The sequence below is a fragment of the Neovison vison genome, chromosome X (assembly GCF_020171115.1).
Source record: "Neovison vison isolate M4711 chromosome X, ASM_NN_V1, whole genome shotgun sequence".
Taxonomy (NCBI): Eukaryota; Metazoa; Chordata; class Mammalia; order Carnivora; family Mustelidae; genus Neogale; species Neogale vison.
In genome coordinates this window covers 39081488-39096312 of record NC_058105.1, presented here as the reverse complement: position 1 = coordinate 39096312, position 14825 = coordinate 39081488, and the positions used below count along the sequence as shown (strand labels likewise).

At 36.7% G+C, this 14825-nt stretch overlaps 1 protein-coding gene and 2 pseudogenes across 5 annotated transcripts in view; all 3 read left to right on the top strand.

Annotated features, from left to right (window-relative positions):
* The window catches only part of COL4A5 (collagen type IV alpha 5 chain), a 221396-nt gene that overhangs the window by 34439 nt on the left and 172132 nt on the right, over window positions 1-14825 (top strand). The gene's annotated exons all lie outside the window — the stretch shown is intronic.
* LOC122897671 lies at window positions 1226-2587 on the top strand (annotated as a pseudogene).
* Window positions 13560-13926, top strand: LOC122897480 (annotated as a pseudogene).

Below are 14825 nucleotides of genomic sequence, written 5' to 3'. Positions count from 1 at the left end.
TTTTTGCTAGATAAGCAATTCTTGAATTTCAGTGTTCTTTTACATTTAGTACTTAAATATGTCATTCCACTGCCTTCTGGTTTCCATGGTTTTTGATGAGAAATCACCTGTTAATCTTTTGAAAAATCTCTTTTGTTGAGTTGCATCTCTTTTGCAGCTTTATAGATTCTCTTTGTGTTTGTCTTTGACAGTTTGTTTAGGATGTGTCTTGGATCTCTTTGAGTTATCCTACCTAGAGTTCATTGAACTTCTTGGATGTGTGGATTCATGTATAATCAAACTTGGGAAGTTTGCAGCTACTATTTCTTAAAATATTCTTAGAATGAATATTTAGGGGCACTTGCATGGCTCAGTTGCTTAAACATCTGAGTCTTGATTTCAGCTCAGGTCATGATTTCAGGGTCATGAGATTGAGCCCCACATCAGGCTCTGTGCTGAGTGTGGAGCCTGCTTGAGATTCTCTCTCTCCCCCTTCCACTGCCCCTTCCTACCCTGCCTCATGTGTGCTCTCTCTTTCTCAAAATAAGTAAATAAATAAAAATACTTTTAAAAAAGAATATTTGAATATTCTTTTTTGTTTTCTTGGGTACTTCTAAAGTGTATATTTTGTTCAGCTTGATGGTGTCCCACATGTCTTCTGGCTCTGCTCATTTATCTCCATTCTTTTCTTTCTGCCACTCAGACTGGATAATATCAATTGTTATATCTTCAGATTTATTGATCTTTTTCTTCTGCCTCCTGATATCTGATGTTCAACACATTTACTGAAGTTTTCATTTCAAATACTGTGCTTTTTAGCTCTAGAATTTCTGGTTCCTCTTTTTACTTCCATGTCTTTGTTGATATTTACCTTTTGTTCATATGTTGTTTTTCTGGTTTTATTTAGTTCTTGGTCCATGGGTTTCTTTAGGTCTTTGAGTATGTTTAAAACAGTTGTTTTAGGGGCACCTGGGTGGTTCAGTTGCTAAGTGTCTGCCTTTAGCTCAGGTCACGATCCCAGGGTCCTGAGATTGAGCCCCCTTCTGGCTCCCTGCTCAGCAGGAAGCCTGCTTCTCCTTCTCCCACTCCCCCTGCTTGTATTCCCTCTCTCACCATGTCTCTGTCAAATAAATAAATAAATAAAATCTTTTTAAAAAATTGTTTTGAAGACTTTGTCTAGCTTTTTACAGTGGGTTTGCCACTAGAACACAGGTGTCATGAAAACTGCTACTAAACCTAAACCAAAATGGGAAAGGAAAAGACTCATATCAACAGTGTCATCATTAGAGATGTTGATTTGGACAAGTCTACCATTACTAGTCATCTGATCTACAAATGTGATGGAATCGACAAAGGAACTATCAAAAAATTTGAGAAGGAGGGTGCTGAGATGGGCAAGGGCTCCTTTAAGTATTCCTGGGTCTTGGATAAACTGAAAGCTGAACATGAATGTGATATCACCATTGATATCTCCCTGTGGAATTTTGAGACCAACAAGTATTATGTGATTATCATTGATGCCCCAGGACACAGAGACTTTATCAAAAACATGATTATAGGTAAATCTCATGCTTCCTGTGCTGTCCTGATTGTGGCTGCTGGTGTTAGTGAATTTGAAGCAGGTATCTCTAAGAACCTGCAGACTCATAAGTAGGCTTACACACTGATATTAACAATTGGATTAATTGTTAATTGTTGGTGTTAACAAATGGATTCTACTGAGCCACCCTACAGCCAGAAGAAATATGAATAAATTTTTAAGGAAGTCAGCACCCACATTAGGAAAATTAGCTACCATCCTGATACAATAGCATTTGTGCCAATTTCTGGTTGGAATGGTGACAACATGCTGGAGCCAAGTGCTAATATGCCTTGGTTCAAGGGCTGGAAAGTCACCGGTAAAGATGGCAATGCCTGTGGAACCACATTGCTTGAAGCTCTGGATTGCATTCTGCCACCAGCTCATCCCTCTTGCGTCTGCCCTTCCAGGACATCTACAGAATTGATGGTATTGGTACTGTCCCTGTGGACCCAAGTGGAGACTGGTGTCCTCAATCCTGACATATAGTAGTCACCTTTGCTCCAGTTGATGCTAAAAGTTAAAACTGAAGTAAAGTCTGTTGAAATGCACCACAAAGCTCTGAGGGATGCTCTTCCTGGGCACAATGTGGGTTTCAGTGTCAAGAATGTATCTGTCAAAGATGCTCGTTATCCTGAACCATCAAGGCCAAATCAGTGCTGGATATGTACCTGTGCTGGATTGTCACTCAGCTTACATTGCTTGCAAGTTTGCTAAGCTGAAGGGGAAGATTGTTACTCTGGAAAAAAGCTGGAAGACAGTCCGAAGTTCTTGAAATCTAGTGATGCTGCCATTGTTAAGGTTAGGGTTCCTGGCAAGCCTATATGTGTTAAGAACTTCTTTGGGGTATTATCCTCCTCTGGGGTATTTTACTGTTGGTGACATGAGACAGACAGTGGCTGTGGGTGTCATCAAGGCAGTGGACAAGAAGGCAGCTGGAGCAGGCAAGGTCACCAAGTCTGCCCAGAAATCTCAGAAGGCTAAATGAATATTACCCCCAATATCTGCCACCCCAGTCTTAATCAGTGGTGGGAGAACAGTCTCAGAACTCTTTGTGGCAATGGGCCATTTAAGTTAATGGTAAAAGATTGGTTATTGAAGGCAGTGCATCATAAAACCTTCTTAAGGAAAGAATTTTTCGTAGACCATTTGTTTTGTGTGGGGGGGCAATGTTAAGTTATTAGCTTTTATCTTTTTTTTTTTAATTTGACAGAGATCAAAAGTAGGCAGAGAGAGAGAAAGGGAAGCAGTCTCCCTGTTAAGCAGAGATCCTGATGCGGGACTCTATCTCAGGACCCTGAGATCATGACCTGAGCCGAAGGCAGAGGCTTAACCCACTGAGCCACCCAAGCACCCCATTAAGTTATTGGCTTTTAAAATCAGTACTTTTTGATGGAAACAACTTGACCAAAAATCTGTCACTTAATTTTGAGACCCAGTAAAACAAAAGTTTAATGAGAAAGAAATATATAAAAATAAAGTCTTTGTCTAATGATCAGCATCTGGACTTTCTCAGTGATAATTTCTGTCAATTTTTTTTTTTCTTAAACAGACTACATTTTTCTTTTACTTTGTAATATTTGGTTGAAAACAGAATTAGATTATTTTAAATGTGGTAGCTGGAAATCAGACTTTGCCCTTCACCAGAGTTTCCTCGTTTTTATTGTTGAGGGCTGCCGTTATTCATTTGTTTAGGACTTTTACAATCTATTAATGCAGAGCCTCTATCCCTTGTCATGCGTGGTACTAAAATCTGTGTTCCTTTAACTTGTGCTGAGATGGTGTTTTGATACATATTTCTCTGAATGCCAGGAACCAATAAAAGAGAGAGAAAAAAGGAGAACAAAAGAAAAAAAGAGAAGGGAGAAAAAATATCTTCTGTTACTGTGCATTGGCTCTGTGTTATGGTACTCCTTTAACACTTAACCAGGACATTTGCAATTCTGCCTTGGCTTTCACTCCCTCCTTATATTGTGCTTGGAGATCAGCTAGAGTGAAAGATTGAGTTTTTCTTAGGGTTTTCCTCTCGGCTTATATACCCGGCTTATTAAATTGCTCAGTATACATGGGCATTTTTTAATGCCCTATTTTTCCCAAAAAAGCTCCATTGCTTTTCCTCCCAGGCTTTTGGTACCTTATCCACGTTCCTCACCTTCCGTCTTTTGCCCCAGGCAACTGTGAGTTTTTCCTTTACCTTACAGTGTTTTTTCAAGATGCCTACAGCTCTACTTCCCTGTATCTTTTCCAAGTTACGTGAAACAAAGTTAAATGCCTTGCATCAGTCCTTCAGGTGGTTCCCTGACAGGTTAGAACAGACAAACAATTCTTCAGGAATGAAATCTGCTCTGCTGCCCCTGGTACCAGGGATAAGGGTCCCACAGTGAATATGGCTACCCTCTTGAAAAGTGCCACTGAGCCAGGGAGGCAGCTAGGTAAGGACAAGCCAAAGGACCACAGACATTTTCTACCACTTTTAATTTGTATATTTCTTGATTCAACATTTGTTTGGTTATTGTAAAACTTGAATCATTTTCCAGAGTTCTGACAAATTTGGTTTTGACAGTTTATTCTTAATTTTTTTGATGTTTCTGCAGAGGGACAGGTGATTAGAGTTTCCTACTGTACCATTTTATTGATGTCCAGAGTTTTTTAATATAGTCTCTCACTGCTTTTTGGAAACACAATCCATTCCCTATTGAGTTACTTTTCATTTTCTGGACCCTCTACTCTGTTTTGTTAATCTGCTTGCCTATCCTTACACAATCAGTATTATTGATTAGTCTTGATTATTATGGCTTTATTATAAGACTTGAAATCAGGCAGAGCAAATTTGTTTGGATTGTGTTTAATCTGCAGACTAATTGACAATGATACTGAATCTTTCTTTACATGTCTATGGTATGTTTATTTTTTAGGTATTCATTAATTTTTCTTGGCAATGACTTATACATTTCAGTGTACCAGTTTTATTTTTTGTAGTAACTTTTTATAGATTCTTCAGAATTTCCTATATTCCATTTTTTAAAAGAGACAGTTTTACTTTTTCCTTTCCATTTTTTCTGCCTATTAGTTGTTTACTTGGCCTGTTCAGGATAGGACCTCCAGTACAATATTCAGTGGAAGCAAGGAGAGCAAAGTGGTGAGATAGTTATTTCTGCCTTGTTTTGCTCGTTAGAGGGAAAGCATTCAGTTTTTTACTATTAAATATCATGGTAGTTCAGTGGTTCTCAATGGGTGGGGAAATTTGCCCACAGAAGACAATTGGCAATGTCTGGAGACATTCTAGGTTGTTACGATTGGGGGCTGTTATTGGCATACTGGGTAGAGGCCAGAGATGCTGCTTAATATCCCATAATGCACAGTACCCCCACCCACATAATCTGCATGACAAAGAATCATCCAGGCCAAAATGTCAATAGTGCCTCTGCTGAGAAACTCTGTGATAGTTGTGGGTTTTATGGGCTGCCTTTTATCAGATTAGAGAAGTTACCTTTTATTTCTAGTTAGGTGAGAGATTTAATAAAAAATGGCTACTAAAATTCTGCATCTACAGAGATGATTATATAGTATTTTTTCTTTTATTGTATTTTTAGAGGTAATTACTATCTTAGTCCATTCAGGTTGTTGTAAGAAAGTATCATAGATGAGGGGAGAAATTTATTTTTCTCAGTTTTGGAGGCTGGAAAATCTAATATCAGAGTGCTGGCAGAATCAATGTCTGGTGAAGGCCCCCCTCCTCGTTCATAGATAGCTGGATCTGCATCTTTCATCAAAATCTGGATCATGGAAATGCACTTGACTTTTTTGGGATTTGTGTGACTAAGCTGGCTCAAAGAGTTTCACGTTGGGAAATGTGGAAAATAATTTTTATGCCTTTGTTGATTATCTCATTACAGTTGGGCTGGAAAATACTATATAATATGACTTCATTCTATCTTGATTACATCTGCAAAGACCCTACTTCCAAATAAGCTCACATTCTGAGGACATGAGGCAGACTTGAATTTTGGGAGGACTATTCGTTCCAATTTTAGTATATGTGCTGCCGAAGCGAGCACTTGGGAGGACTATTCAAACCAGCACACCATGCATAAGAAAATTTTTTCAATTTAAATTTTACTTAGTTAATATACAGTGCAATATTGGTTTCTGGAGTACTATTCAGTGATTCATCATATATAATACCCAGTGTTCATCACAACAGGTACCCTCTCTTTTTTTGAGGTGGGGGCAAAGGGAGAGCCCAACGCAAGGCTCAGTCTCCTGAGCTAAAATGGAGTCAAATGCTTAACAGACTGAGCTACCCAGGTGCCCCACAACAAGTGTCCTCTTTAATACCCATCACCCATCTGGACCATCCCCCACCCACCTCTTTCCATCACCCCTCAGTTTGTTCTTTATCATTAAGAGTCTCTTAGGGTCTGTTTCCCTATCTCCTTTTTTCCCTCCTTACCACATGTTCATCTGTTTCCTTGAATTCCACACGTGAGTGAGAACATATGGTATTTGTCTTTCTTTGACTGACTTATTTCATTTGGTGTAATATGCTCTAGCTCCATCCACATCACTACAAATGGCAAGATTTCATTCTTTTTATTTATATATATATATATAAATATATATATAAAATATTTATTTTATATCTCTATATATCTCTATATATTTTATATATAAAATATATTTATACATAATATAAATATTACTGAGTAATATTGCATTGGATATAAATAGATAAAAGCTATATATATATAAATATATATGTATATATTTATATATATGCACACACACAAACATATATATATATATATATGTATATATACACTCCACATCTTTATTCATTTTTCTGTTGATAGACATTTGGGCTCTTTTCATAGTTTGGCTATTGCATTCACCCTGAATCTGTATTTTTGTATCCTTTGGGTAAATACCTAATAGAGCAATTTCTAGATTATAGGGTAGTTCTATTTTTAACTTTTTGAGGAACCTCCAGACTGGCTGCACCAATAAAATTTTTTTAAAAGATTTTATTTATTTATTTGACAGAGATCACAAGTAGGCAGAGAGGCAGGCAGAGAGAGAGGGGAAAGCAGGCTCCCTGCTGAGCAGAGAGCCCCATGCGGGGCTTGATCCCAGGACCCTGAAATCATGGCCTGAGCCCAAGACAGAGGCTTTAACCCACTGAGCCACCCAGGTGCCCCAGAAAATTTTTTGTTTATGCTTTCAAAAAACATACTTTAAAAATATTTTCATCTTACTATCCTTTGGTCTAAATGCCAAATCTAAATAGTCCTATATGCAAATGTTCAGATAGACTGTCCAAGATTCATATAGGATTTCCCAAAGTTTTCAAAACAAGAAAATGTGGAAGAATATGATGTCACTGTTACTTTTTCTAATTTAAATTTATCAGAATAAAGCAAATGATCATTACATTAGAAAGTGTTTGGAGGAGGAGGCTTGTGAGACAGTCATTAAACTTTTGCATTCCAATACATATGTCAGGTTGAGTAGTACATAATCTCCGCACCCTCAAAGAGCCCACAGTTCATTTGAGAGACAAATTATAATATGGCATGATGAGTGCAATAGTAGAATTGTACATGGGGCACAGAATAAAATACCTATATTGAGTTCTAAAATTGTGTATGTGTGTGAGACGGGGGGAGGAAGGGAGAAAGGGAGGGTGAAAGAAAAAAGAGTTAACTGATAGCTTTCAGAGGAAAAATAAGTAAATCAAAGTTGTTTATTCCATATACACTAATTTAAAACTAATAACCCTCACAGTACTATAATGTGATTCCATCATGTGTATACAGTGTTGATTTATGTATTCCAAACTGTCAATTCTCTGACCAGGTATTCTCTTTTGGATCTGGAAGACCTGCTAAAGGTAAAGCTCTCATATAGCTAATCGGGAAACAGTGGGGAAATACTTAGAATACTTAACAATACTTATAATAACTTGAAAAATTACAATACCATGAAACAAACATCAGCCTGGCCAACTGCTGATTTTGTAACTGAAATAAGTTGTTTCCCTTGGTTTTTATCCTGCCCCAAGGTGTTTTTTAGACAGGAGAAATTAGCTATAATAATTTGCTTAAGAAGATGTGCTGTGCTACTTTGGATTGTTTTTCTTTTTCTTCCCCCTCCCCACTTCCTGCTCTGCTTACATTTATTTTTGATTAGGTAATACATTCAGGTGGTTCAAATTTTGGTAGTTATAAAAGCCTATACAATTAAAAATTTCCCACTCTTCGTGCCTAGCCATATAGTTCTCCTTTCCAGAAGCATCCTGTGTTAACTTTTATTGTTTTTACTTTTAGAGCTGTTTCATTCATATAGGCATGGATGCTTGCAAACATACTTGCACTTACTTATGTTTCCTCATTTTTACACATTTTCTGTACTTTGCTTAAGATCATTACATATTAGTTCATAAAGAGCTATGGCTATGTAGTCTTATTCAATTGTATGGATTTGCCATTATTTAACCAATCCTCTATTGAGAAATATGTAACTTGTTTCCTGGCTTTTTCTATTATATTTCTGCAACAAATAACCTTGTAATAGGTCATTTTGGATGTGTACTATCTATAGGATAAATTTCTAGAAATGGAATTACAGAGTTGGGTGGTATGTGCCTTTGTCATTTTGACGGATATTGTCAAATTGTCCTCCGTGGAGGTTGTACCTATACTGGCAAGAGATAAAAGTGCTTGTTTCCCCAACCCTCACCAGTACATTGTGCTATCAAACATTATATCTTTGCTAATATGATAGGTGAAAAATGGTATCTCGTTGTGATTTTAATTTGCATTTATTGTTTCTGAGTAAGGTTGATTTTGTGATTTTAATTTGCATTTATTGTGTTCTGAGTAAGGTTAAACATCTTTTCATATATTTAAGACCTGTGATATTTATAAAAAAATAATTCCCTTTTTATGATGGTTGGGATGCTACTGGATTGATGGCACAATATCTTTTCTCCTTAACTTATACCTATGGGCATGTTTTGTTTTGTTTTGTTTTGTTTTTAAGATTTTTTATTTATTTATCCAACAGACAGAGATCACAAGTAGGCAGAGAAGCAGGCAGAGAGAGGAAGGGAAGCAGGCTCCCTGCTGAGCAGAGAGCCCGATGCGGGGCTGGATCCCAGGACCCTGAGATCATGACCTGAGCCGAAGGCAGCGGCTTAACCTACTGAGCCACCCAGGCGCCCTGGGCATGTTTTTTTTATGTAAGAGAACAAGGGTAATTCCAAAGAGCACCTTTACGTCAAACTCTAAGCCAGAACATTTTACATGTTTTAAAGAATAACTAGCTGGGATGCCTGGGTGGCTCAGTTGGTTAAGCGGCTGCCTTCAGCTCAGGTCATGATCCCAGCATCCTGGGATCGAGTCCCACATTGGGCTCCTTGCTCAGCAGGAAGCCTGCTTCTCCCTCTGCCTCTGCCTGCCACTCTGTCTGCCTGTGCTCACTCTCTCTGACCAAAAAAAAAAAAAAAAAAAAAAGAATCACTAGCTTTTTACAATTAACTCACTATACAGCTAACATATCATAGTTGACAAACAACTGAACCAACATCCCCTCATAATTTTAAATGATTAAAATTACCCATAAGAAATTTAAGTCAATATTTTGTTACTTCTTAGTATTAAGTACTTACTGTACTTAAAGTTTTTTAATATCATAAGAAAAATTGAATTATTCTTAGAAATTTACCAATGTGTTAGAATTTACATAGACTTATTTAAAATTATGATATGTTCTCATTTGAAAGATGTGTTTGCAGTTTCCTTTCTTAAAGCCTAAGACACATTGTAGGAAGGTTAGAAGTTCACGGTATATTTAAATGTGTTGGCTAATTCATAACCGGCTCTGGACTCTTTCGTATCATACAACAGATTATTCCCCAAGCTTTGTCTATGGAACTGTATATCGCTTCTATTAAAGCACTTATCAATGTCTGCCATGTATCTTCATTAGTTATTTATGTGTCTGCCTTCCTCACTGGATTGTGAACTTCTAAAGGATATAATTTGTATTCCCCTTTAGCACTAGCTTAGAGCTTTGCATAAACTGCATACTCATAAAATGTTTGTTGAATTGAATTGAATCACATTTATATTGGTGTTCTGAGGTTGCATGTTTAAAAACAGTTTTCCACATATTTTCTAATTTCATTTTTATGTAAGGTCTTATTCTAATGCTGCTCGAGTTTCCTTTCTGCTAATATTATTGACTTTGTATTGAAATGAGTTACTCAAAGTGCTTCTCTAATAATAGCATTGAAGAGGTAGATTTTTTCTTACTGTACATATTTCCTTACTGATCTTCATTTTCTTCCAACAAAGTTCTACTTTAATTCTAACCACAGGCAGTTCTAAATATTTACTGGGCAGTGGTGGGTAGATTGAACATTGTAGTAAATTATATGCATTGATCTCACTAAGATTCTCAATTTATGTAGACAACTTGAAATATGAAATTAAATTTATGGTCATTACTAATAAATTTATGGTCATTACTAATTTAGAAGTTTCTATAACAGAGTGAACTTTTCAAATGGCTTTTTAAACTTACATTTTTATTAAAATAATTGTGGATTCACATGCAGTTCTACGAAATAATATAGAGAGATCCTTTGTATACTTTACCTATTTCTTCCCATTGGTGATACCTTACAAAACTATTGTATACTATCATAACCAGGATGTTAATATTAACACGAAATACCAGTCTGTTCATATTTCACCATATTTACTTGTGTTCATTAGTGTGTGTGTTAGTTCTATACAATTTTATTACATATACAGATTCATGTGTCCTCCAGCACAGTTAAAATACTGCACAGTTCCAAAACCACAAGGATATCTGTATTGCGCTTTTATAACCACACACATCTCCATGCTCCACCCCCACTCTCCTAACTCATGGCAACCCATAATCTGTTCTCTATTTCTAAAATTTTGTCCTTTCAAAAATGTTAAATAAATATAATAATATAGTATATAACTTTATGTGATTAGCATTTTGATCAGCATAATTTCCTGGAGATACATCCAAGTTCTTCTGATTATCAAGTTTATTCCTTTTTATTGCTGAGTAATACTCCATGTTATGTATGTACTAGAGTTTGTTGAATCGATCACATATTGAAGGAAATCTAGGTTGATTCTAGTTTGGGGCTATTACAAATACTGCTGCTATGAATATTACTGTACAGCTTTTTGTGTAAACAGAAATTTTCATTTTTGGGGCTAAATGCTGTGTCATATTGTAGTTGCATATTTGCTTTTCTAAGATATTGTGAAACTGTTACAGGGTAGCATTCTCTCTTTTTTAAAAGACTTTATTTATTCATTTGAGAGGAAGAGAGAGAGAGAGAGAGAGCACAAGCAGAGGGAGCGGCAAGCCGAGGGAGAAGCAGACTGCCTGCTTAGCAGGGAGCCTGATGTGAGACTCAGTCCCAGGACCCTGGGATCATGACCTGAGCCCAAGGTAGACACTTCACTAACTGAGCCACCCAGGCGCCCCCAGAGAATTAAGATTCTTATCTTAAATGAGTGATCCAGTTTTTCCTTGCCTTCACTGCCATATGCTATTGTCACTCCTATTTATTTTTGGTGTTCTTACAGGTGTGTAGTGATAGCTCAGTTTGGTTTCAGTTTGTGATTCTTTAATGGCTAATGATGTTAAACATTTTTTGATGTGCTTGGTTGCCATCCTTGTATCCTCTTCAGTGAAATGGCTCTTCATTGCCTTTTGCCCATTTTCTAATTGGTTTGTTTCTTCTTTTTAGTGTTGAGATTTTGACTTTTTTATATATATTCTAGATTCTAGTCCTTTGTTGGATATGTGGTTTGTAAATATTTTTTCCCAATCTGTAACTTGTCTTTTCATTTTTTTAATTATTATTTTATCTTCTTATGTTATGTTGGAACAGTACATCATTTGTTTTTGATGCAGTGTTCCATGATTCATTGTTTGCATATAATACCCAGTGCTCCATGCAATCCTTGCCCTTCTTCTAAACAGGATCTTTTGCAGAGCAAAAGATTTAAAATTTGATGAAGTCCAATTATTCAATATCTTCTTTTTATGTGTTGTGCTTATGGTGTCATCTAAGAGCTCTTCACCTAGCTCTAGATACTGAAGATTTTTTGAAAGTTTTATAGTTTCATTTCTACGATTTAATTCCATGATTCATTTTTAATTTCTCCAGTACCATTTGTTGAAAAGGCCATCTTTTCTCCACTGAAGTGCTCTTTATACTTTCGTAAAAAAAAAAAAAAAATCATCTGGGTTTATTTGTGTGGATCTATCTGTTCCTTAGTTCTTTACTCTGTTCCATTGATTTAGGTGTCTGGTATTTTTTAAAAGATTTTATTTATTTATTTGACAGAGAGATCACAAGTAGGCAGAGAATCAGGCAGAGAGAGGGGGAAACAGGCTCCCTGCTGAGCAAAGAGTCCAATGCAGGACTAGATCCCAGGACCCTGACACCATGACCTGAGCTGAAGACAGAGGCTTAACCCACTGAGCCATCCAGGCGCCCCTAGGTGTCTGTTTTTTCACCATTAACATATTGTATTGATTACTGTAGCTATATAGTAAGCCTTAATATTAAGTAGACTGATTCCTCCCACTTTATTCTTTTTTCTCAAGGTAGTTGTAGGTACTCTAGGGCCTGTGTTATACAAATTTTATAATTAGTTTGTGTCTATAAATCCTTGCTGGAATTTTTTTTATAAAAGATTTTATTTATTTATTTGACAGACAGAGATCACAAGCAGGCAGAGAGGCAGGCAGAAAGAGAGAGAGGAGGAAGCAGGCTCCCCATGGAGGAGAGAGCCCGATGTGGGGCTCGATCCCAGGACCCTGGGATCATGACCTGAGCTGAAGGCAAAGGCTTTAACCCACTGAGCCACCCAGGCACCCCCCTTGCTGGAATTTTAATTGGAATTGAACCAAACCTACAGATCAATTTGGGAGAACTGACATATTTAGCATAGAGTCTTCCAATCCATGAGCGTTGTATGGCAAACCATTATTTAGATTTTTTTCTACCCATAATAAGTCTCTTTTGTGTTTTCCTTGTTTTGATGTCAGATGAAAGTTCATACATTAATCTAGATTTCAAATTTTTAGACTTGCTGACAATGATCAAACTCACTAATATTCATTTACTATTAATTTACTTATTAATTCATTCATGCACTCATTCACAATGCAGGTATATTTGTCTTGCTCCATTGCAATTAAGAGATAATATTTTGTTTACAGTACTAATATTGATTTTAAAGGTTATAATCCTGTGAATAAGTGAGATATTGACTGTACTAAATAAAGAAAGGACATGAATATAGACTAAGGAATTTTTGTAATGATATTTACTGTAAATATTTTTGTCTCTGGTCCAAAATAAATATATGGTCTGAGGAGGGGATTACTGACTAGAGGAACAGGATTCATCAGAGGGAGAGTGTATTCTTTGAAAATTTTCTTATTTGGTAGTTTTAAACCCAGAATCAAAAGAAATTGAGGGTATGGAGCGAGTCAACTCGGGAGGTATGAGTAAGTGACTATTTAGGAGAGAATAGAAATATAAGGGCTGTCCTGGAGATACCCTTTTATGGAGTAATGCAAACATTTAGGTAAGTTTATAACTCTTTCTTGAAATACGAGTATCTATTTTTCTTGAGTTTTCTTGAGTTAATTGTTCATTCAACAAGTATTTATAGAGCCCCTACTACTTTGTCTGTATTTTGTCTGGACCTGTCAGTATATAGCTGTTAAAAAGACAGTATCCAAAAATCATGCAGTCATTGGCTCCCTTCTCAGTACCTGCTCCCAGTGGTCCTGAAGGCATGTGGCCCAGGGGCAGCTCCAAAGAACAGGAGTCAGAGGGAGAGCATGTGTGCAGGTCTAAGTGTCTTGGCTGTGCACTCATGAAGAGATTTGGGAGGGGGAGAATGCAAGGATAGGCCCAGGAGCCATGGCATCCAAAGAGAAACAAGCAATGAAAAATCTCAATGTGGAAAATGCCCAGCAGGAAAACAAAAGAGAACAGGGTCCCATGTAGAATGCAAAAGAATTGTGCAGTTGGAGAGGAGGGTGAAGGCCAGAAGCCTGGAGGAAATGTTAGGCTGTGGTGAATGAGACAGCTTGTCTCTAATTTTCAATGAGCTCTACCTAACAGGCATATTGACCACAATGAAGTGGGAGATTATATGGAAAAGTTCATAGGGCAGATGATGGAAATCAGGAGAAAGACTAAGGAGCAACAAATGAGGCATTATAAGTGCTTCCAAACTCCTGAACCTGATAATCATTATGACTTTTGCTTGTACCTTGAATCCTAAGATTTTCCCCAAGGTTAATAATATGGCCTCTGCTCTAGAAACTTGTAGTTTTGTGATTAACTTTCTCTATAACCTTTTTGGTATTTCCACTTAGAAGTTTGTAATTAAATATTGTTTTGTTTCAGTGTAAAACTTTCTGTCCAGTAGGACAATTTCACCCAGTTTTAGGGAAAACTATTATTTTCATAATATGAAATTAATAAAGCAGTTTTAGAAGGAAAAAAAAGGTAGGATGCCTGAGTTCATGGAATTTATAATGTAATATGATATATAATATAGCAATAACAGCATTTATAGATTTTTTCCAGCAGGTAAATGGCATGATAAAGTCATTTGAATAGATCTATTTACAGATATTAGTAGCCAGTACAAAAAGGAATACCAAACTTGTATATCAGTTTTCAAGTTACAGGGATATTTCTGATTTTACTGTTTAAGGTTTTGAAATTTATGTATTGGAAGTTATGGATTTGATTGGCAAATGATTTAATTATGGCTTAAATAGGTATTTTCTGAGCCATTAATACACAGCATTTTAAATATATTTGATGACTTATCAATATATATCAAAAAGAAGAGCATGGGGTGCTTGGATAGCTCTGTTGGTTAAGTGTCTGACTCTTGATTTCAGCTCAGATCATGATCTCAGGGTCCTAAGATCAAGCCCCAGGCCAGGCACCCTGCTCAGTGGGGGTCTACTTGAGATTTCTCTACCTCTGCTCCTCCCAGCCATGCATGCTCATTCTCCCTCTCTCCAAAAAAAATGAATCTTTTTTAATTAAAAAAAAGGAGAGGCATACACAATCTTTGGTATGAGAAATCTGACATAAATAAGTGGCTGATAATGTTAAACATATGACATAAGACATAAGACATCAAGGAGTCTATAGAAGCCTGTG